Below are 23,222 nucleotides of genomic sequence, written 5' to 3'. Positions count from 1 at the left end.
GAGTTCCGTAGTGCTGCTGGGTCCTGTGCCGTGTCCTGTTCAGTCCAGTGGTGCTGTGTCCTGTGCTCTGTGCTTCTAAGGGCATAGTTATTTCCCCACTATTCCCAAGTTTTTTAAAAATAAAAAAAAAGTAAAAAATAATAAAAAATTTAAAAAAAAAAAAATATATAATAATTATAACCAAATTTGCAAAACCAATCCAGCATTATAAGTCCATTGGTACTGCAATATTACCAAGTTCACACATTCTGCAGTATCAGTCCAGTGGTGCTGTGTCCTGTGCTCTGTCCTGCTGAGTTCCGTAGTGCTGCTGGGTCCTGTGCCGTGTCCTGTTCAGTCCAGTGGTGCTGTGTCCTGTGCTCTGTGCTTCTAAGGGCATAGTTATTTCCCCACTATTCCCAAGTTTTTTAAAAATAAAAAAAAAGTAAAAAAAAAAAAAAAATTAAAAAAAAAAAAAAATATATAATAATTATAACCAAATTTGCAAAACCAATCCAGCAGTATAAGTCCATTGGTACTGCAATATTACCAAGTTCACACATTCTGCAGTATCTTGTGCTACATATAATGGAGACCAAAAATTTGGAGGATAAAGTAGGGAAAGATCAAGACCCACTTCCTCCTAATGCTGAAGCTGCTGCCACTAGTCATGACATAGACGATGAAATGCCATCAACGTCGTCTTCCAAGCCCGATGCCCAATCTCGTAGTACCGGGCATGTAAAATCCAAAAAGCCCAAGTTAAGAAAAAGTAGCAAAAAGAGAAACTTAAAATCATCTGAGGAGAAACGTAAAGTTGCCAATATGCCATTTACGACACGGAGTGGCAAGGAACGGCTTAGGCCCTGGCCCGTGTTCATGACTAGTGGTTCAGCTTCACCCACGGATCTTAGCCCTCCTCCTCCTCCCCCCCCCTACAAAAAATTGAAGAGAGTTATGCTGTCAGCAACAAAACAGCAAACAACTCTGCCTTCTAAAGAGAAATTATCACAAATCCCCAAGGCGAGTCCAAGGGTGTCGGTGGTTGTCAAGCCTGACCTTCCCATCACTGTACGGGAAGAGGTGGCTCGGGAGGAGGCTATTGATGATGTAGCTGGCGCTGTGGAGGAACTTGATGATGAGGATGGTGATGTGTTTATTGTAAATGAGGCACCAGGGGGGGAAACAGCTGATGTCCATGGGATGAAAAAGCCCATCGTCATGCCTGGTCAGAAGACCAAAAAATGCACCTCTTCGGTCTGGAGTTATTTTTATCCAAATCCAGACAACCAATGTATGGCAATATGTAGCTTATGTAAAGCTCAAATAAGCAGGGGTAAGGATCTTGCCCACCTAGGAACATCCTCCCTTATACGTCACCTGAATAACCTTCATAGTTCAGTGGTTAGTTCAGGAACTGGGGCTAGGACCCTCATCGGTACAGGGACACCTAAATCCCGTGGTCCAGTTGGATACACACCAGCAACACCCTCCTCGTCAACTTCCTCCACAATCTCCATCAGATTCAGTCCTGCAGCCCAAGTCAGCAGCCAGACTGAGTCCTCCTCAATACGGGATTCATCCGAGGAATCCTGCAGCGGTACGCCTACTACTGCCACTGCTGCTGTTGCTGCTGTTAGTCGGTCATCTTCCCAGAGGGGAAGTCGTAAGACCGCTAAGTCTTTCACCAAACAATTGACCGTCCAACAGTCGTTTGCCATGACCACCAAATACGATAGTAGTCACCCTATTGCAAAGCGTATAACTGCGGCTGTAACTGCAATGTTGGTGTTAGACGTGCGCCCGGTGTCCGCCATCAGTGGAGTGGGATTTAGAGGGTTGATGGAGGTATTGTGTCCCCGGTACCAAATCCCCTCGAGATTCCACTTCACTAGGCAGGCGATACCAAAAATGTACAGAGAAGTACGATCAAGTGTCCTCAGTGCTCTTAAAAATGCGGTTGTACCCACTGTCCACTTAACCACGGACATGTGGACAAGTGGTTCTGGGCAAACGAAGGACTATATGACTGTGACAGCCCACTGGGTAGATGCATCCCCTTCCGCAGCAACAGCAACAGCTGCATCAGTAGCAGCATCTACAAAATGGCTGCTCATGCAAAGGCAGGCAACATTGTGCATTACAGGCTTTAATAAGAGGCACAACGCTGACAACATATTAGAGAAAATGAGGGAAATTATCTCCCAGTGGCTTACCCCACTTAGACTCTCATGGGGATTTGTGGTGTCAGACAATGCCAGTAACATTGTGCGGGCATTAAATATGGGCAATTTCCAGCACGTCCCATGTTTTGCCCACACCATTAATTTGGTGGTGCAGCATTACCTCAAGAGTGACAGGGGTGTGCAGGAGATGCTTGCGGTGGCCCGCAAAATTGCTGGACACTTTCGGCATTCAGCCAGTGCCTACCGCAGACTAGAGGCACATCAAAAAAGCTTGAACCTGCCCTGCCATCACCTCAAACAAGAGGTTGTGACGCGCTGGAACTCCACCCTCTATATGCTGCAGAGGATGGAGGAGCAGCAAAAGGCCATTCAGGCCTACACAGCCACCTACGACATAGGCAAAGGAGTGGGGATGCGCCTGAGTCAAGCGCAGTGGAGACTGATTTCCGTGTTGTGCAAGGTTCTGCAGCCATTTGAACTTGCCACACGAGAAGTCAGTTCCGACACTGCCAGCTTGAGTCAGGTCATTCCCCTGATCAGGCTGTTGCAGAAGCAGCTGGAGAAAGTGAGGGAGGAGCTGGTAAGCCATTGCGATTACAGCAAGCATGTAGCTCTTGTGGATGTAGCCCTTCGTACGCTTTGCCAGGATCCGAGGGTGGTAACTCTTTTAAAGTCAGAGGAATACATTCTGGCCACCGTGCTCGATCCTCGGTTTAAAGCGTATGTTGTGTCTCTGTTTCCGGCGGACACAAATCTACAGCGGTGCAAAGACCTGCTGGTCAGGAGATTGTCCTCTGAAGAGGACCGTGACATGCCAACAGCTCCACCCTCATTTTCTTCCACATCTATGGCTGCGAGGAAAAAGCTCAGTTTTCCCAAAAGAGGCACTGGCGGGGATGCTGATAACATCTGGTCCGGACTGAAGGACCTGCCAACCATTGCAGACATGTCTACTCTCGCTGCATTGGATGCTGTCACAATAGAAAAAATTGTGGATGATTACTTTGCTGACACCATCCAAGTAGACATGTCAGACAGTCCATATTGTTACTGGCAGGAAAAAAAGGCAGTTTGGAAGCCCCTGTACAAACTGGCTCTATTTTACCTGAGTTGTCCCCCCTCCAGTGTGTACTCGGAAAGAGTTTTTAGTGCAGCGGGGAACCTGGTCAGTGAGCGGCGAAGGAGGTTGCTTCCTCACAACGTTGAAAAAATGATGTTTATAAAAATGAATAATCAATTCCTCAATGAAGTACAGCACTGCCCTCCAGATACTACAGAGGGACCTGTGGTTGTGGAGTCCAGCGGGGACGAATTGATAATGTGTGATGAGGAGGAAGTAGACACTGTAGGGGGAGAGGAATCAGAGGTTGAGGATGAGGACGACATCTTGCCTCAGTAGAGCCTGTTTAGTCTGTACAGGGAGAGATGAATAGCTTTTTTGGTGTGGGGGCCCAAACAAACCAATCATTTCAGTCAAAGTTGTTTGGTAGGCCCTGTCGCTGAAATGATTGGTTTGTTAAAGTGTGCATGTCCTATTTCAACAACAGACCTCTCAACTGCAGCTCATCCCTCCTCTGCGGGGATAATGTCTCCTGTGCTCTGACACGTCACTCTGTGTACTCTCAGCCTCAGGATCTGACACTACAGCTACCATGCCTCTTGTAGCAGCCCTCACTCCAGGGCCTCTTCCATGTGCAGTGTCCCCCTCTCTCTTGGGTTCACTATAGTGGCATGGAGTTCTCCCCCTCATCCAGGGCACACATTCCTTGCCCTGGCTCAGTCACCACGCTCAGACTTCCAGGCAATGCTGGGGGAGCCTGGGAGCTTCCACCCCAGGTCCCCAGCTACAACTCTCCTCTCCTGTGTCTTCTCTCTCTTTCTGACACTTTAAAGATCGTGCCTTTAAATGAAAAAGTCAGTCTTCATTGCACGACTATGTGCAAGTGCAACAGGGACATTTTTTTGGGTTTACAAAGTCAAACAATAACACTACGACCCTGTCTGTCTGGGGTCTGTCAATGACGAATTGTCTGTAGCATGTTTGGAGGAGGTATTGTGGCCCCGGTATCAAATTGGGTACCGGGGCCACCCCACTATGCAGTCCAGATACTTGTTTGGTGGAATTCCGACACGTGGAGGGTTTTTAAATTATATTGTGGCCTCGGTACCAAATTGTGTACCGGGGCCACCACACTACGCAGTCAAGATACTTGTTTGGTGGAATTCAGACCAGTTGAGGGTTTTATTATTATATTGTGTGGACCACTCTATCTATACCACACTACAACTCTATACCACTCTATTTCCTACTTTAATTCTATTTAATTCTATTTCCTACTTTAATTCTATTACTAATTAATTACCATAAAGAGGAAAAAAAAAAACCAATTTTACCAAAAGTATAATATGACTTAGACTTACAAACACTACACTTGAAAGATCGTGCCTTTAAATGAAAAAGTCAGTCTTCATTGCACGACTATGTGCAACAGGGACAGTTTTTTTGTTTACAAAGTCAACTAATAACACTTGGACCCTGTCTGTCTTTAACATACTTGATGGGATCTCAATGACGAATTGTCTGTAGCATGTTTGGAGGAGGTATTGTGGCCCCGGTATCAAATTGGGTACCGGGGCCACCCCACTACGCAGTCCAGATACTTGTTTGGTGGAATTCTGACACGTGGAGGGTGTATTTATTTTATTGTGGCCCCGGTATCAAATTGGGTACCGGGGCCACCCCACTACGCAGTCCAGATACTTGTTTGGTGGAATTCTGACACGTGGAGGGTGTATTTATTTTATTGTGGCCCCGGTATCAAATTGGGTACCGGGGCCACCCCACTACGCAGTCCAGATACTTGTTTGGTGGAATTCTGACACGTGGAGGGTGTATTTATTTTATTGTGGCCCCGGTATCAAATTGGGTACCGGGGCCACCCCACTACGCAGTCCAGATACTTGTTTGGTGGAATTCTGACACGTGGAGGGTTTTTTAATTATATTGTGGCCTCGGTACCAAATTGTGTACCGGGGCCACCACACTACGCAGTCAAGATAGATAGATGCGTATCATAGATAAAGTACATTCAGTGGTGTGGGGCAAATTGAAAAATATTCAAAATGCACTGACATTATCAAAAACAAGAGGTTGTCACACGCTAAAACTCCAACATGTATATGATGGAGAGGATGGAGGAGCAGCCGTATGTGTAGTGTAATGCAGATCTGTTGAAGGTTTTTTATATATTTTATTGTGGTGCCCAGTGCCCACTCCTCTACGCAGTCCAGGTACAATTATTGGTGCGAATCATAAAAGTTCAGGGTTTTTAATATATTGTGGTGACCCACTCCTCTACGCAGTCCAGGTACATTTATTGGTGCGATTCATAAAAGTTCAGGGTTTTTAATATATTGTGGTGACCCACTCCTCTACGCAGTCCAGGTACATTTATTGGTGCGAATCATAAAAGTTCAGGGTTTTTAATATATCTTGTGGTGACCCACTCCTCTACGCAGTCCAGGTACAATTATTGGTGCGAATCATAAAAGTTCAGGGTTTTTAATATATTGTGGTGACCCACTCCTCTACGCAGTCCAGGTACATTTATTGGTGCGATTCATAAAAGTTCAGGGTTTTTAATATATTGTGGTGACCCACTCCTCTACGCAGTCCAGGTACATTTATTGGTGCGAATCATAAAAGTTCAGGGTTTTTAATATATCTTGTGGTGACCCACTCCTCTACGCAGTCCAGGTACATTTATTGGTGCGATTCATAAAAGTTCAGGGTTTTTAATATATTGTGGTGACCCACTCCTCTACGCAGTCCAGGTACATTTATTGGTGCGAATCATAAAAGTTCAGGGTTTTTAATATATCTTGTGGTGACCCACTCCTCTACGCAGTCCAGGTACATTTATTGGTGCGATTCATAAAAGTTCAGGGTTTTTAATATATTGTGGTGACCCACTCCTCTACGCAGTCCAGGTACAATTATTGGTGCGAATCATAAAAGTTCAGGGTTTTTAATATATTGTGGTGACCCACTCCTCTACGCAGTCCAGGTACAATTATTGGTGCGAATCATAAAAGTTCAGGGTTTTTAAGATATTGTGGTGACCCACTCCTCTACGCAGTCCAGGTACAATTATTGGTGCGAATCATAAAAGTTCAGGGTTTTTAATATATCTTGTGGTGACCCACTCCTCTACGCAGTCCAGGTACAATTATTGGTGCGAATCATAAAAGTTCAGGGTTTTTAAGATATTGTGGTGACCCACTCCTCTACGCAGTCCAGGTACAATTATTGGTGCGAATCATAAAAGTTCAGGGTTTTTAAGATATTGTGGTGACCCACTCCTCTACGCAGTCCAGGTACAATTATTGGTGCGAATCATAAAAGTTCAGGGTTTTTAAGATATTGTGGTGACCCACTCCTCTACGCAGTCCAGGTACAATTATTGGTGCGAATCATAAAAGTTCAGCATTTTTAATATATATTGTGGTGACCCACTCCTCTACGCAGTCCAGAAAGATACCTTGTTGCAACGTTTTGGACTAATAACTATATTGTGAGGTGTTCAGAATACACTGTAAATTAGTGGAAATGCTTGTTATTGAATGTTATTGAGGTTAATAATAGCCTAGGAGTGAAAATAAGCCCAAAAACTTGATTTTTAAACTTTTTATGTTTTTTTCAAAAAAAATCCGAATCCAATACCTTAAATCCGAACCGAGACCTTTCGTCAAGTGTTTTGCGAGACAAATCCGAACCTCAAAAATAACGAAAATCCGGATCCAAAACACAAAACACGAGACCTCAAAAGTCGCCGGTGCACATCCCTAATTTTGATACATTATTACATTTTATAACACAGCAATAAGTTGATGCTGCTTTAAACTATTAGAATGTACAGAACCGATTTCTTCCACATTAACACACACGACCACTGCTGATTGGATTGGTAAAAGCGCAACACATGAAAAATGCATTAATAACCCATTATTAATGCACGTGTTAGTTCTTTCTGTGATTTTTCCCATTTTCTAATTCATTGTTTTGCCACCTCCAATTACATTGAATGGATATCTACAGAAACACGTCTGCTAAAACGTCACCACAGTTATATAAAACTTTTACAATTGACATTATATGAATCCACATTTGTTCTAACTCTTTCTCGTTACCTAGAAGACGATCAAGATAAGAATCATAATACGGAAGTGATAAAATATATGTATAATCTCCTGTAAGCAATATCCTCTATTCATATCTGTAGCTCCAAGAAGAAATTAAATACAACAATAAAACGAGGGACAATCTCAGTGAGGGAACCTGTGGCGTCTAAGACCAGTCAGAATCTACCACCTGACACCTGTGTAATTGCCTTACACAAGGCTGGAATAGCTTCTGTCCTGGACGGGATCCATATTATTCTTCCTGTTCAAATTCCTTAGCTTAATGTACTAGGAGATGTATTACGTGTAAGGCTCTCGTCATCAGACTGCTTTCCTCTATTTTTCAAATACTATATTCACCAAGAGTCACTGACTGATAAAAGTGTAATGGGGATCATTGAATCTGACAGGATGGACCTCCTTATGCCGCCCTGCCTGTTGTGTTGCTGGGGACCAGCTGGGCTTTCTTTGCCACCATTCAATTTCATTATTCCAAATGCGCCCTCTAACTGCAGTAGGAGGGGCTTAAGCGCTGCCACCACTGGACTCCTTAATGGCATCCAGAACCGCGTCCTTATGGGTAACTCTCGCTGCTAGTGTACCCCCTTACTGGGCACCTGGGCTCAGTGGCTGATCCAGGGGGCTATGTGCAGGTCCGTTCGGCAGAGACAGGCAGGGAGAGTGTGCTGCCCGGCTGCTCTGACACAATCAGAGCAGCCGGGCAGCACACTAAATGGCCCCCCATAAATCGCCCCCTCTACAATTATTTTCTAGATCCGCCCCTGCCTGGGCTGGTACCCCTGACTTCTTGCTTCAGATCAGGGTTGCTGTGGATAGTTCCCCCTGGCCTATCACACAAGCCAGAGCTGCAGCGGGCAGAGCGTTGGTACTGGATGCTGGGTCCCAACCACAGAACAGCTGGATAACGGATTAGATTGGGTCTAATCTGCAGGTCACAGGAATTACAGCAGGTAAGTAGGTGTCAAAGCAGATTTCTCAAGCAGTGATGTTTATTAGCTCAGGAAGTCCTAAAAAGGACAGCTACACTCTAGTTTGAGGTTCTAGTGATACACAGAAAGTACAGATGGTGTAATGCTATATGGTCAAACAGTGATCGTTATTATACAGTTTTAGACACAGCCTGGCAGGGGGTAAACCAACCAACTTTTCCGACTAGGCCCAAAAAGCCCTTTCATTTAAAGATTACCCTCAGGATGTGAGATGTTCTCTAAACTTGGATTTTAATTACAATTTATACTTAACAAAATTTACACTAATCTGTGATATCCTAAATCACATTGTCCAGACGTTCCCTTTCGTTTTAACAAGGTAGGATAACCGGTAACGACCTGCTGCTGGCCTTTCAGGCTAAGACCAGTTGGTCACTTCACATGAAAAGAATCGATTAGCATGAGCCCCCCCCCCCCCCCTCCTCCCAGAAAAGTAACGCAAATTTCCAATTTCCTCCCCTGGTACCTTCTCAGAAATAAATACATTTCTTATACTGAAACACAATATAAAATAATCGGTACATTTGCAATTTACATAAATTGTTGCCCTGCGCTAATAATTTAAATAAATTTATACAGTAGGTTATTTATAATTGATCCAGCCACAGATCCCTTTGATAAATGGACCACTATTGTACACAGGAGTTTTAGAAAACAACTGAGCTACGAAAAGTGATGCATTCTGTGCATCCGTTTTCCAAAGAACCAATACACAAGTGATCCCATTAATTAGGTCAGTTAGCATAATATTTACCGCAAAACATTTTGAAGCAGAGAAAAGATACTCGTGTATCCAGGTCCCACAAACAGCCAGATACAAAAACAGCAGCGAGTTGAATAACAAGTGAAACTGAACGCAACGGTGTGATTTCTAACAATATTGGCACAGTGTGCAAGAGACAATCTAAAGAGACTAATGTCAGTGCAGCTGGAGAGGAGTTTCACACCACGGCACCTGATTGGGCAACAATCGTGGCCCATCCAATCAGGAGCCACCAGGCTCACACACCCTCCAAGCTAATGAATAATAAGGTGGGTTCAATTTGGTAGCGCTAACAGCTCCCCCTTCTGGAAACTTAGGTACTAGTAAGTACCTGTGGATGGGAGATACCACCAACGAGCTACACAAGAGGGTAGCTATATGTAAGACGAGGAATAAGAGCTGTAAATGGCATTTATACTCAGTGCAAGTGTTTGCTCTCAGTTATCAGTCATTCTAGGCTGTGCTACACAATCAATTAAAAAATAAAATCCAATATCTGACATTTATAAATATTACTTATCATTCTTTCCCATAAAGCAACCTACATTTAGATTTAGTCCTTTAATACAAACTTTGTTTAAAAACAAACGGTTCTGTGCAAATAAATAATTTATGGCGCTGCGGAAGCCTTGTGGCGCCTTATAAATAAAACATATAACAATAGATTAGTAGTGGTGATATTTCAGATGTGCCGTCTTTTCTTCTCTTTCTTACTAAATATGTTGCACACACAAATCTGTTTAAGTTGATTAAATTACACGAACCTGTATTAAGTGATTATGCAAAGCACATGGATGGCAGAACAGAAAGCACCTGGATGGGTCCCTCTCTCCCACACACTGGCACAGAGAAAGGGAGTGGGAGAGAGAGCGGAGAGAGCGCAAACCCCCAACGTCAGATTTCCTCTGAAACGGAGTGCAGCTCCGTCCTCACTCACATCCCGGGATCCTCTTAACCACCACCACAAAGGCTAGATAGGGGTTCACCTGCAGGACATGACTGTTAGTTTTGTTTTATTTCATTAGCAAAATTGTTAATCATGAAGTTTGGAGTCATAAATTATTCCAACACCAAGGACCGCTTGGATAGAGGAGAATTTTAATTTCTCTTCTACGCTGTCTGTGGTATTGGAATATCTTATCACACTAACATTATTACAGTATAGTATAATAGTACATACATAATAAACAGAATAACTCATGTCAGGGCTGTCCTTACCCAAAACCCGCTCACAATTATTATTCAGCCGCTTAATTCACTGGGAACTGCTAAATAACGCTGCTTGAAAGGTAAAGCTTTTGGGGTGTGCGTCCTGTTTGTCATACGGTGTTTTAATAACTGCATCAGTTTTTAATTATGCGTAATATTCACATACATATGAGTCCCACCTAGCCAAGGCTTGAGGTGTCCTATAATACTTTAATGTGGAATAGTGGTAACAAAGTACCCCAGTGGGGAAGACTGCGTAAGCCTGTCGGACACCTTGAAGTCTAGATTTCCACCACACATGGGTTCCCAGAGCAAGATGACAACAATTTCAGAAGAGCAGAAGTTTGTAGAGGACGGTATTTGGGCGGATTAAGGACGCTCCTGGTAAAGATCAGAGAAGGTTCATCGGTGGAGGACGCCCACAAACTAGAGGAATGGTCAAGAGCATGGCAACTACAGTTTAATGCAAAACCATGCACTTGGGTCTCAAAAACCCAATGGCCAAATATAGTATTAATGTCACTATAATGGAAACTACGGAGGAGGAAAGGGATATAAGAGTCTATATTTCAGGTAACTTAAAGGCAGGTAAGGAATGTAAAAAAGCAATGAGGAAGGCAAGTCAGATGCTTGGTTGTATAGGGAGAGGAATCAGTAGCAGAAAGAAAGAAGTAATAATGCCCCTGTATAGCTCATTGGTACGGCCTCATCTAGAATACTGTGTTCAGTTCTGGAGGCCGTATCTCCAGAAGGATATAAATACATTAGAGACTGTACAAAGAAGGACAACTATAATGGTGCATGTCCTACAGCACAAAACTTACCTGGAAAGACCAAAAGATCTTAATATGTATAGTTTGGAGCAGAGAAAAGAAAGGGGGACATGATAGAAACTTTCATATATATCAGGGTTATAACAAGGTGCAGGAGGGAAACATTCTACAAAGGAAGAGAAGTATTAGAACACAAGGACGTGTACTGACACTGGGGGGGAAGAGAAGTATTAGAACACGAGGACATGTACTGACACTGGGGGAAGAGAAGTATTAGAACACGAGGACATGTACTGACACTGGGGGGAAGAGAAGTATTAGAACACGAGGACATGCACTGACACTGGGGGGAAGAGAAGTATTAGAACACGAGGACATGCTCTGACACTGGGGGGGGGAAGAGAAGTATTAGAACACGAGGACATGTACTGACACTGGGGGAAGAGAAGTATTAGAACACGAGGACATGCACTGACACTGGGGGGGAGAGAAGTATTAGAACACGAGGACATGCACTGACACTGGGGGGGAGAGAAGTATTAGAACACAAGGACATGCACTGACACTGGTGGGAAGAGAAGTATTAGAACACGAGGACATGCATTGACACTGGGGGAAGAGAAGTATTAGAACACAAGGACATGTACTGACACTGGAGGGACATAGGTTCAGAGGAAAATGGGGAAAAACTACTTCACAGAAAGGGTAGTGGATAAGTGGAATAGTCTCCCATCAGAGGTGGTAGAGGATAATACAGTAGCAATTTATACATGCTTGGGATAGACATAAGGATATCCTTATAAAGAATGAAGGTTTGAGGTTACCATAGGTTAAAAAACAATGGGCAGACTAGATGGGCGAAGCGATTCTTACCTGCCACCATATTCTATGTTTCTAGTGTGCCTGAGGCCTGATTCATTAATGCACACCTAACAAACATATTGTGCTTTTTTAAAAAAAACAAAAAAAAAACAAGCATAACATGGGCATTCCATCCGTATTTAACAAGGAGTAGATGTAAAGATACGTTTATTGATGAATACGGGTCTAGGTCCACTCAGCTCTACCAGACAATACACTGTAGGATACGTCAAACACATATGTGAAGAGTAAAGTCCCAAAAGAATGCACAGAAGAAAAAAATTAAATTAATGTCACCTGTTAATAATATAGTCATTACAATAATAAAAAAAATGTTTTGCTCCCGTAAATTATATATATTAGGATGTTATTGATGTTTTCTGTACATAAAATGCATATTATTATTTTAATTAGGGGTGCAGTGTGCCAATGTATATAATTGCAAATATACTGATTTTTTTTATTGGAGATGCATTGGAAATGTATTGATTTCTGAGGCTGTATGCCATGTTGGAGGAAATTTGTTTTTGTGATTTCTGAAGACAGGCTAATCCCATGTTAATAAGGTCTTTTCATTTGTGAGTCACCAAGATCTCTTTTAGCCTGAATATACAGGACCACTCCTGTGTCATTAGGCTTTCATCCTGTGTCTTAGAGAGATAGGAAACCAGCAAGTAATTTAGGGAATCCCAGATTGATGTAAATATTGTTAAAGTTTAAATTGTGTTATCTCCAAGTCTAGATAATATTACACCGTGAGGGTAAACACCAGGCATAATATCTCAGACTTTGTGGTGCCAGCAAGGATCAGGTGACTGGGCTACACCCTGCCAACATGTGTCAGAAACAATATATAAAGAGCCCTGTTTGACCATGTTATATTAGTATTCCATCTGTACTTCTGGATGATCACCTTATATATCCAACTAGTGTGTAATGGTCCTTGTCAGGTTTTATGAGAAATAAACCATTGCTGCTTGGAGATTCTGCCTGTAATCCGCTCCCTGCCTGTTCTGCGTTGAACTCAGCGTCTCTGTGTCAACGCTCTGCCCGCTATTGAGCAGTCCTGATCCATAGTAAGCGGAAAAAAGGTACCAGCCAGCCTACTGCAAGGAGGCGCTGCAGCAGCTATACCAGCTACCCCAGAAGTAAGCGATTCTAGGCGCCGTTGAAGGAGCCCAGTGGTGGCAGATGAATTCTCCTACAACTATTGTGCAGCATTCGCAATCGGCGAGTCTCTGGTGGCAAAGTGACACCAGTAGGAGTGGTCAGTAACAGTTGGTTACTGATGGTGAAAGAGAAAAACAGATAAACTGTGCAGGAAGGACATCCCTCCGTTCCTCCTTCCCTTACAGACTGGATGGCGAAGTAAGTCCATCCCGTCACACCATAAACACTTGTTTCCCATTGCAATCTGGCTGGACCAATATGCACTATGTGTCTCACACTCCTATTGTCCTGTAGATTATAACCTTGCTCTGACCTCTTTGTCTGATAATACCCAGCTTTGTTTCATTACTGCGTTTATTCCCATCTATAAAGCACTGCGCAATAAAAATAAAAGCTTTTAAATGCACTATAAGGACAAATCTGGCCTCATCTGTTAATTATTGAATTGAGATGTTTCAATCAGACCAGTTACCAGAGGTGTATAAATCAAGCACCAGCCATGCAGTCTCCATTTGCTAACATTTGTGATCCAAAATGGGTCATTCTGAAGAGCTCAGTGACTTTAAGCGTGGTACTGTGATAGTATGCCAGCTTTACAATGAGACAGTTCGTGAAATTTCATCCCTGCTGGATATTCCATGGTCAACTGTAAGTGATATTATTAGAATGTGGAAGCGTTTAGGAGCAACAGCAACTCAGCCACGAAGCAGAAGACCACGTAAAATCACAGAACGGGGTCAACGACTGCTAAGGCGCATGGTGCGTAAAAGTCGTCAACGTTCCACTGATTCCATTGGCATTAATGTAATCATAAAAACTGTGCGTCGGGAGCTTAATGGAATGGGTTTCCATGGCCGAGCAGCTGCATGCAAGTCTCACATCACCAAGACCAATGCCAAGCAACGGATGGAGTGGTGTAAAGCACACCAACACTGGACTGTGGAACAATGGAAAAGTGTTCTGTGGAGTGATGAATAACGCGTCTCTGTTTGGCACTCAGATGGGTGAGTCTGGGTTTGGCGGGTGCCGGGAGAACGTTACCTGCCTGACTGCATTATGCCAACTGTGAAGTTTGGTGGAGGAGGGATATTGGTATGGGGCTGTTTTTCAGGGTTTGGGCTAGGCCCCTTATCTCCAGTAAAGGGCAATCTTAATGCTTCAGCATACCAAGTAATTTTGGACAATGCTCTGCTTCTAACTTTGTGGCAACAGTTTGGGGAAGTCCATTTTCGATTCCAACATGACTGTGCCCCAGACCACAAAGCAAGAAGTACAAAGACCTGGTTTGATGAGTTCGGTGTGGAAGAACTTGACTGGCTCACACAGAGCCCTGACCTCAACCCCATCGAACGCCTTTGGGATGAACTGGAACGGAGATTGTGAGCCAGGCCTGCTCGTCCAACATCAGTGTCTGACCTCATAAATGCTCTACAGAAGGAATGGGCACAAATTCCCACAGAAACACTCCAACATCTTGTGGAGCCTTCCAAGAAGAGTAGAAGCTGTTATCACTGCAAGAGGGGGACCAACTCCACATTAAAGTATATGTATTTGAATACAATGTTATTACAGTCCCTGTTGGTGTAATGGTCAAGCGTCCGAATACTTTTGTCCATATAGTGTATATAAATGGAATGGTATAACGGCTTCTGTGGCAGATGTAGTGTTAACAAGGCATTTGCTGGATCTGTCACTCCCCCGTAGCAGAGGAAGGCGCAGCCTGTGTGTTTTATGTGGTTGACATTACTGAACTTGAGAACCGTTGAGCAGCTGGCTGAATGTGTTCCAGGAGAGAGACTGGGAACTGGCTGCTGGCTGGGCTGTGTATAATATATGTCTTGTCTCTGCCAGCGCACAGGCCCATCACAGTCATATAGATAATGGCACTTGACTACGCCTTGCGACTTGACGGTGGGTTGTAATTAAAAGTTCTAAGCATCGGGCTACAATAGACATCGCCCAATTAATTCTGTTTATCTCAGACAGGGATCCCACTGAATAGCGGCTTTATTACACAGCATAGATACATAGAATTTGAGGGCAGATAAGAACCTCTTGGCCGATCTAGTCTGCCCATATTTTTAACCTATGGTAACCTCAAACCTTATTTGACCTTTATTTATTTATAAGGATATCCTTATGTCTATCCCAAGCATGTTTAAACTGCTCTACTGTATTAGCCTCTACCACCTCTGATGGGAGGCTATTCCACTTACCCACTACCCTTTATGTGATGTAGTTTTCCCCCATTTTCCTCTGAACCTACTTCCCCCCCAGTGTCAGTGCATGTCCTCGTGTTCTAATACTTCTCTTCCCCCCAGTGTCAGTACATGTCCTCGTGTTCTAATACTTCTCTTCCCCCCAGTGTCAGTACATGTCCTCGTGTTCTAATACTTCTCTTCCCCCCCCAGTGTCAGTACATGTCCTAGTGTTCTAATACTTCTCTTCCCCCCAGTGTCAGTACATGTCCTCGTGTTCTAATACTACTCTTCCCCCCCAGTGTCAGTACATGTCCTCGTGTTCTAATACTTCTCTTCCCCAGTGTCATTACATGTCCTCGTGTTCTAATACTTCTCTTCCCCCCAGTGTCAGTACATGTCCTCGTGTTCTAATACTTCTCTTCCCCCAGTGTCAGTACATGTCCTCGTGTTCTAATACTTCTCTTCCCCCAGTGTCAGTGCATGTCCTCGTGTTCTAATACTTCTCTTCCCCCCCAGTGTCAGTACATTGTCCTTGTGTTCTAATACTTCTCATCCCCCCCAGTGTCAGTACATGTCCTTGTGTTCTAATACTTCTCTTCCCCCCCAGTGTCAGTACATGTCCTCGTGTTCTAATACTTCTCTTCCCCCAGTGTCAAGTCCATGTCCTTGTGTTCTAATACTTCTCTTCCCCCCAGTGTCAGTACATGTCCTCGTGTTCTAATACTTCTCTTCCCCCCCAGTGTCAGTACATGTCCTTGTGTTCTAATACTTCTCTTCCCCCCCAGTGTCAGTACATGTCCTCGTGTTCTAATACTTCTCTTCCCCCCAGTGTCAGTACATGTCCTTGTGTTCTAATACTTCTCTTCCCCCCAGTGTCAGTACATGTCCTCGTGTTCTAATACTTCTCTTCCCCCCCAGTGTCAGTACATGTCCTCATGTTCTAATACTTCTCTTCCCCCCAGTGTCAGTGCATGTCCTCGTGTTCTAATACTTCTCTTCCCCCCAGTGTCAGTACATGTCCTTGTGTTCTAATACTTCTCTTCCCCCCAGTGTCAGTACATGTCCTTGTGTTCTAATACTTCTCTTCCCCCCAGTGTCAGTACATGTCCTCGTGTTCTAATACTTCTCTTCCCCCCCAGTGTCAGTACATGTCCTCATGTTCTAATACTTCTCTTCCCCCCAGTGTCAGTGCATGTCCTTGTGTTCTAATACTTCTCTTCCCCCCAGTGTCAGTACATGTCCTTGTGTTCTAATACTTCTCTTCCTCCAGTGTCAGTACATGTCCTCGTGTTCTAATACTTCTCTTCCCCCCAGTGTCAGTACATGTCCTCGTGTTCTAATACTTCTCTTCCCCCCAGTGTCAGTGCATGTCCTCGTGTTCTAATACTTCTCTTCCCCCCAGTGTCAGTACATGTCCTCGTGTTCTAATACTTCTCTTCCCCCCCAGTGTCAGTACATGTCCTCGTGTTCTAATACTTCTCTTCCCCCCAGTGTCAGTGCATGTCCTCGTGTTCTAATACTTCTCTTCCCCCCAGTGTCAGTACATGTCCTCGTGTTCTAATACTTCTCTTCCTTTGTAGAATGTTTCCCTCCTGCACCTTGTTATAACCCTGATATATTTGAAAGTTTCTATCGTGTCCCCCTTTCCCTTCTGTGCTCCAAACTATACTTATTGAGATCTTTTAGTCTTTCCGGGTAAGTTTTGTGCTGTAGGCCATGCACCATTTTAGTTGCCCTCCTTTGTACAGTCTCTAATGTATTTATATCCTTCTGGAGATATGGCCTCCAGGACTGAACACAGTATTCTAGATGAGGCCGTATCAATGACCTATACAGTGGTATTATTACTTCTTTCTTTCTGCTACTGATTCCTCTCCCTATACAACCAAGCATCTGACTTGCCTTCCTCATTGCTTTGTTGCATTGCTTACTTGCCCTTAAGTCACCTGAAACAGCTTCACAACTCAGTGCAGAGCCCGACCTACTCATTGCTATACACCATACTTGCCAACTCTCCCGGAATGTCCGGGAGACTCACGAAATTCGGATCGGTCTCACGGACTGCCGGGTGAGCTGGCAAATCTCCCGCATCGGCTACTGCCACCCCACAATGACGTGATTTGCGGCGAATCGCTGCATTTTGGCCCCGCCCCCCGCAACAAGACGGCATTCCGTTTTCCGCACCCCGCCCCCTCCCGCCCTCCAGTCACGCCCATCTCCCGGAAAACACTTGCCAAAAGTTGGTAAGTATGCTATACACTAAGGGCTATTAACTTACAGGATATGTAGGTGCACATTTGTACTATACCATAGCCATCAAGTATACAATAAGTTGCTATCTGCTTACAGAAAAGTTAAATAATAAACAGCAAAGCCGCAGTATTAATGTTTGGATTATTTTGTCCTGATTTTGCATGTATAAATATTTGAAGCTTTGGTATCGTCGTTATAGAGACACATTGTTTACGGTTGTACTTTCTACGAATTGTTACACAGGAACTGCATTAATACAGGTGGCAAGTTCACCGTCCCAATAAAAATATAGGTCTTCAGAGAAGAAACACACTCTGGACAATATAATAGAAAGCCTAACACCCCAAAGTAACACGTAATAAGGGCTCTAAAGTCCCCGCACTCTCATGATGTCACCTGGGGCACTGAACTCTGTGTTGCTTGTCTGTTGCTTTGCTTGTCGGTCGCTGACAGTTGAACTTTGACCTGCGGTTCTGGTGATTCTGTTCCCAAGATTTCTAATTACACAATGAGATTCACCTGTTCCTGATCAATAGCCAATCAGAGGAAGCCCTGGGCTAGTTACACTCCCAAGCTCCATGTATCTAACTTATGACTGGTCTTCCAGCTCACTCACGCCAAGGGCCCTTGTAAAAAATACCAGGCTGGTTTTTATAATGCATTAAATATTCTGTACTACAACTACTACTTAAGATATATACGTTATGAACGAACTGGAAGAACATTATCACTATCAGCTCATCGCGATTTTTGGCGCACACTTAAATAGACATCAACATTGACAAAGCAGCCTAACATTTTTATGGTGTTAGTGTTTTGACAGGACGGCGATGATAACTGGATAATTTTAAACTATCCAAACCCGTGAATCCAGCAGTATCCAAACCTAGGACATGGTAGCAGTAGCTAAATTCTAAAAAATTAGCAAATTGATCACTTTCAAACGGTGGCTCAGTGGTTAGCACTTCTGCTTCACAGCGCTGGGGTCATGAGTTCGATTCCCGAACTGTGTGGAGTTTGTATGTTCTCCCCCTCAGGGCTCTGGGGGGGGGAGGGGGGGGAGCAGCTTAGAAACATTTAAGATTAGGTGGTAATGGAGCTTTAAATTCCCTTCATTTAATAGAAGTTAGATTTCTGGAAGCACATGAGTTATGGCCATATTAGCGTAATACTGCACTTTTACTTAATTCCAGAATTATGAAAGAATTATGGGCTGGAATTTCAGAACTAAGCAAACGTCATGAGAACGGGTTGTTGTGCTGCTGTTTATATCTATATTCTACAATTTGAGCAAAATGTATATTCTAGCCCAGTATTGGCTAACCTTTGACACTCCAGGTTTGTGATACTACAAGTCCCAGCATACCCTTCCAGCAATAAGCTGCTATATATTGGCAAAGCATTTATTTTTACATCTTGACATCTTCAGAAAATTCTCATCTCATAACAGTTGTAAGATGTTTCTTCTAATCGTTATTTTTATTGTATCATGTTACTGTTATTTCTAAAAATAAAATCTAAATTGAGTTTTGTTAAAAGTAGGGAGCCTCAGGCTGTCATTAAAAAAAATGGAATTTGTGCGATGAATTAGATTGCAATCTCTAGTGAGCCTTTCCCACTGGCTTATATGTGCAATCCCAATTATGTTAAACGATACTATTTCATTAAGATATTTAGCTAGTAAATGTTAATTCATGACGTCAAGGGCAATGCACAAAACTAAATGCAATAAATGTATCAATCACAGGCAGCTCACCTACTAGATGTAGAAGGTTGTGACATGTTGCAAATTTACGAACACCCTATAATGACGGTACTACCACCCTTGGGAGTACCACCTCCATCGGGACTTAAATAAAAATACAGGCTGCATCATCCAGCCTCAGCAGTAATATAAGAGACAGAGTAACTGGTCTTGGTAGATTCATTCCGTCATACAGATAGTTCTACACTCAGAACAAAACACTTTAAAGGCAAAATATTCTGCATTCAAAAAGATATATTTTCACTTTCTTGTTTGTTACTCTCCTGCTAGAGTATAAGCTCTTGTGAACACAACTACTGTACCACATCCTTGTATCTGCTCAAATCCCTGTGTGCGTTACATGTTTTACACAACGCTGCAGAAAAAAACATAATAACAGTAAATTCTGAATGAGTTTTCATTGTGTTTTATGTAACAAGGTAAAGAATCCTTCTTGTGCTGAAAGAGAACAGCGCCCCTAGTGGTCACAACAACATGCAGGCTGTTCTTGTTTTGGTTTTTATAACTTAGACTGATGCTCATTCTGACGTCTGGTGTCAGGGCTGTCAAACATAAACGCTGTATACATTATATGTCAGAATATAGGGACAGAATATAGGGACAGCGCTCAATCTGCCAGTCTAATCCACAATCCATACAGACTACTGCCCTAGTCATACAGAGGAGATGAAAACACACAACCAAATTATTCTACTGAGCAGACAGAGAGAAGGATTGTGGACACGTTATCCCTTCGTATTGCAGTGTACAATAATAAGACAGGGATACTTATCACAGCACAGAAATCCTCATTTTATCACATAATATAATACTCATTCAGGATTTTATAAGAAATGGTTTTACTAACCTTCCCCTGTGTCCGTCTGCGCAGGCAGCTATGATAGAACTGCTGGTTTGTTGTAAAAGTGGGAAAAATATCAGCAAATGTGCTGTGTGGGGGGGTGTGGACTGGAAATTGTCATTGATTTGTGTGAAGAGAGCTCTGCTTCCTACGAGTGGTTACAAGAATTTACTCCCACCACTCCCTCTCAACCAAAACTATTTGGCATGGAGCCTTGCCAGTCCACCTGTACAATTAAGCTCTAGGCTCTGTGTGGGACAAGTATTGTAGCAACAGGAGCGCTCCCTACCCCTTTATGTCTTGCAGGGCTTTTATTATCATGTACTGTTTATAACAGCTAGCTGGATGCAGAAACATTGTTTTATGTACCGACGCTATAATCTTCCTGTGTTACATCACTACTCTGTGCTGCTGGGGGACCCTGCTCCTTCCACTATATAACTCTCAGTCTGTGGCTTCCTGCTGCCTCAATTCCCCTCCTCACATCATGTCACTGCCCCTGTCACATGCAGCCCTGTCCTCACTAACACATCACTCATCTCCTTATATACTCTGTGCTGCTGGGGGATTCTGCTCCTTCCACTATATAACTCTCAGTCTGTGGCTTCCTGCTGCCTCCATTCCCCTCCTCACATCATGCCACTGCCCCTGTCACATGCAGCCCTGCCCTCACTAACACATCACTCATCTCCTAATATACTCTGTGCTACTGGGAACTCTGGTCCTTCCACTATATAACTCTCAGTCTGTGGCTTCCTGCTGCCTCCATTCCCCTCCTCACATCATGTCACTGCCCCTGTCACTTACAGCCCTGTCCTCACTAACACATCACCCATCTCCTGATATACTCTGTGCTGCTGGGGACACTGCTCCTTCCACTATATAACTCTCAGTCTGTGGCTTCCTGCTGCCGCCATTCCCCTCCCGACATGATGTCACTGCCCCTGTCACTTGCTTGATCTGACGGGCCACAGGTTGTTCTATACCCCCCCACTTCCAAACTGGGGACAAGTGGGAGATGACGTTTGATAGCAAAAAAAGTTCTCTGTCTTTCAAAGTCCCCAGCACTGATTACCATCAAAGCTTTCTTTAATCCCTGGCAAAAAAAATTTTTAGCAAGAAAAAATTCGGGTGAGGGATTACCGGTACTTATTTGCAGGATATAGATAAAGCGCTTTGTGACTGTTGTACAAAATGTAAAATGTTGGTTGGGGCCAGGAGAGAGTTTGGTTTTATTTGTCTTCCTAGGTCACTCTTTTGTGTTGTCCCCAAGGCCGCCCACTATACCTCTCCATGGTTCTAACACCCACTGAATCCCCATCTGTAGGAAATACATAGAAATAATTCAGCCCTAGCATAGCCCATGGTCAAATGTTTTTGTTGTGTGAATATTTGTGATATGTAAATAATAAGTGATTTATATACAAAATAAAACCAGACATTAAAACAATATTGAGCAAAGTGAGCAGAGAGTTATTTCCACAAAACCAAACCTCTACGTGGCTATGTAATCTATTAGGTGCATATTAATCTGTATTTCTTTTCTTATGCAATTATACAATAACTGTACAGCACACTTGTCAACTCTGTGTTGTTGGCATCCAGGAGATCCCAGGGAGGGGGTGTGGTGGGAGGGCGTAAGGGGGAGGGGTGGGTAAAATCAATCATCAAATTGGCCCCGCCCTGTGACGAAATCATTATTTGGTTGCGGGGGCAGATTCACCGCCAATCACAGAATTTTGCCCCCTGATGAACAGAATGCAGGAAACTTGCTTGATCTCCAAGGAGTCCAGGAGACCGACTTGGAATTCGAGAGTCTCCCGTACACTCCGGGAGAGTTGGCCAGTATGCTATACAGCCTTTATCACACGTCAATTACAGGATAGCTCTTTATATACAGAGCTATCAGTTCTCTTTGACTATGATTTCTTACATAAATGTCCGTTATCGTCCCAGCTGAAGAAAATGACTGGCTCAGAAAATCACCAGCTCTTCAGATCAAACAAATGGCCAAACATGGCCTTATATGTCTAGAGTTTGTATGTTCTCCTCGTGTTTGCGCGGGTTTCCTCCGGATGCTCCAATTTCCTCCCACACTCCAAAAACATACTGGTAGGTTAATTGGCTGCTTTCAAAATTGACCCTAGTCTCTCTCTCTGTCTGTGTGTGTGTGTGTTAGGGAATTTAGACTGTAAGCTCCAATGGGGCAGGGACTGATGTGAGTGAGTTCTCTGTACAGCGTTGCGGAATTAGTGGCGCTATATAAATAAATGGTGATGATGATTCTGTCACCTTGGCTACAAAGGAGACCATTAGTGCTGCTAAATTATATTGGAGAGATCCAAGCTGGTGGATAGACTCATGATAAACACGTGGCTAGTATATAGTGCGGAAAGCCATGTTGGTGTCCACTATATAATGGAGAGCATAAAACGGACCGACATGGGCTGGCTGCTTACTGTATATCTACTGAGCTAGTCAATGCTGATGAATTTTGCATAAAACCACCTGGCCTCATGCCTTTATGTCTTTACAGACCTCCTCCGTGATATCCATATAATTTACAACAGAGGGGCATTATCCTATATATTTTGCCCGACAAGAGTGCCCCTATGTGGCCAGATTTCACAGCAGCTTGTAATAAACACGGGAATACTGCTCTCTATTGCAATAAACTTGCATACTGCATATTATAATGAACATGGCTATTTGGAGTTGTTCTCTATTGCAATAAACTTGCATACTGCATATTATAATGAACATAGCTATTTGGAGTATGATTTTTATTGTGTGGCTCATGGATCTCAAGGTCCTAGCAGGAGAACCTCTGCTGTTATCTGCACTTTTTACGATTGGGGAGGGGCCTTCCTCGGAGAAAAAAAGCCCACCCAAAGCTGGAGAAAGGACCTCCTGCTTGGACCTGTGGAGACATCTCAGTACCCCCTGGATCAGGGGAACAGAGGTAAGTGGCAGTTTGTTATTTTACTTAGCTCACCTAATTCCACCCAAAATAAGTGGAGTATTCACGGC

The 23,222-nt window shown here is 43.5% G+C and overlaps 1 protein-coding gene across 4 annotated transcripts in view; it reads right to left on the bottom strand.

Moving 5' to 3' along the window:
• Window positions 1-23,222, bottom strand: part of ZBTB7C (zinc finger and BTB domain containing 7C) — a 179,722-nt gene that overhangs the window by 78,514 nt on the left and 77,986 nt on the right. Inside the window, exon 1 of one of the 4 annotated variants that reach the window (XM_075185947.1) lies at window positions 20,199-20,270. The exons of the other annotated variants lie outside the window; for them this stretch is intronic. The gene's annotated coding sequence lies outside the window, so the exon portion shown is untranslated. Of the gene's footprint in view, window positions 1-20,198; window positions 20,271-23,222 lie in introns of those variants that run through there. 4 annotated transcript variants of the gene reach the window in all.

Source organism: Mixophyes fleayi, chromosome 1 (genome assembly GCF_038048845.1).
Source record: "Mixophyes fleayi isolate aMixFle1 chromosome 1, aMixFle1.hap1, whole genome shotgun sequence".
Taxonomy (NCBI): domain Eukaryota; kingdom Metazoa; phylum Chordata; class Amphibia; order Anura; family Limnodynastidae; genus Mixophyes; species Mixophyes fleayi.
The sequence above is the reverse complement of the archived record's forward strand: the minus strand, read 5'-3'. Positions and strand labels throughout refer to the sequence as shown.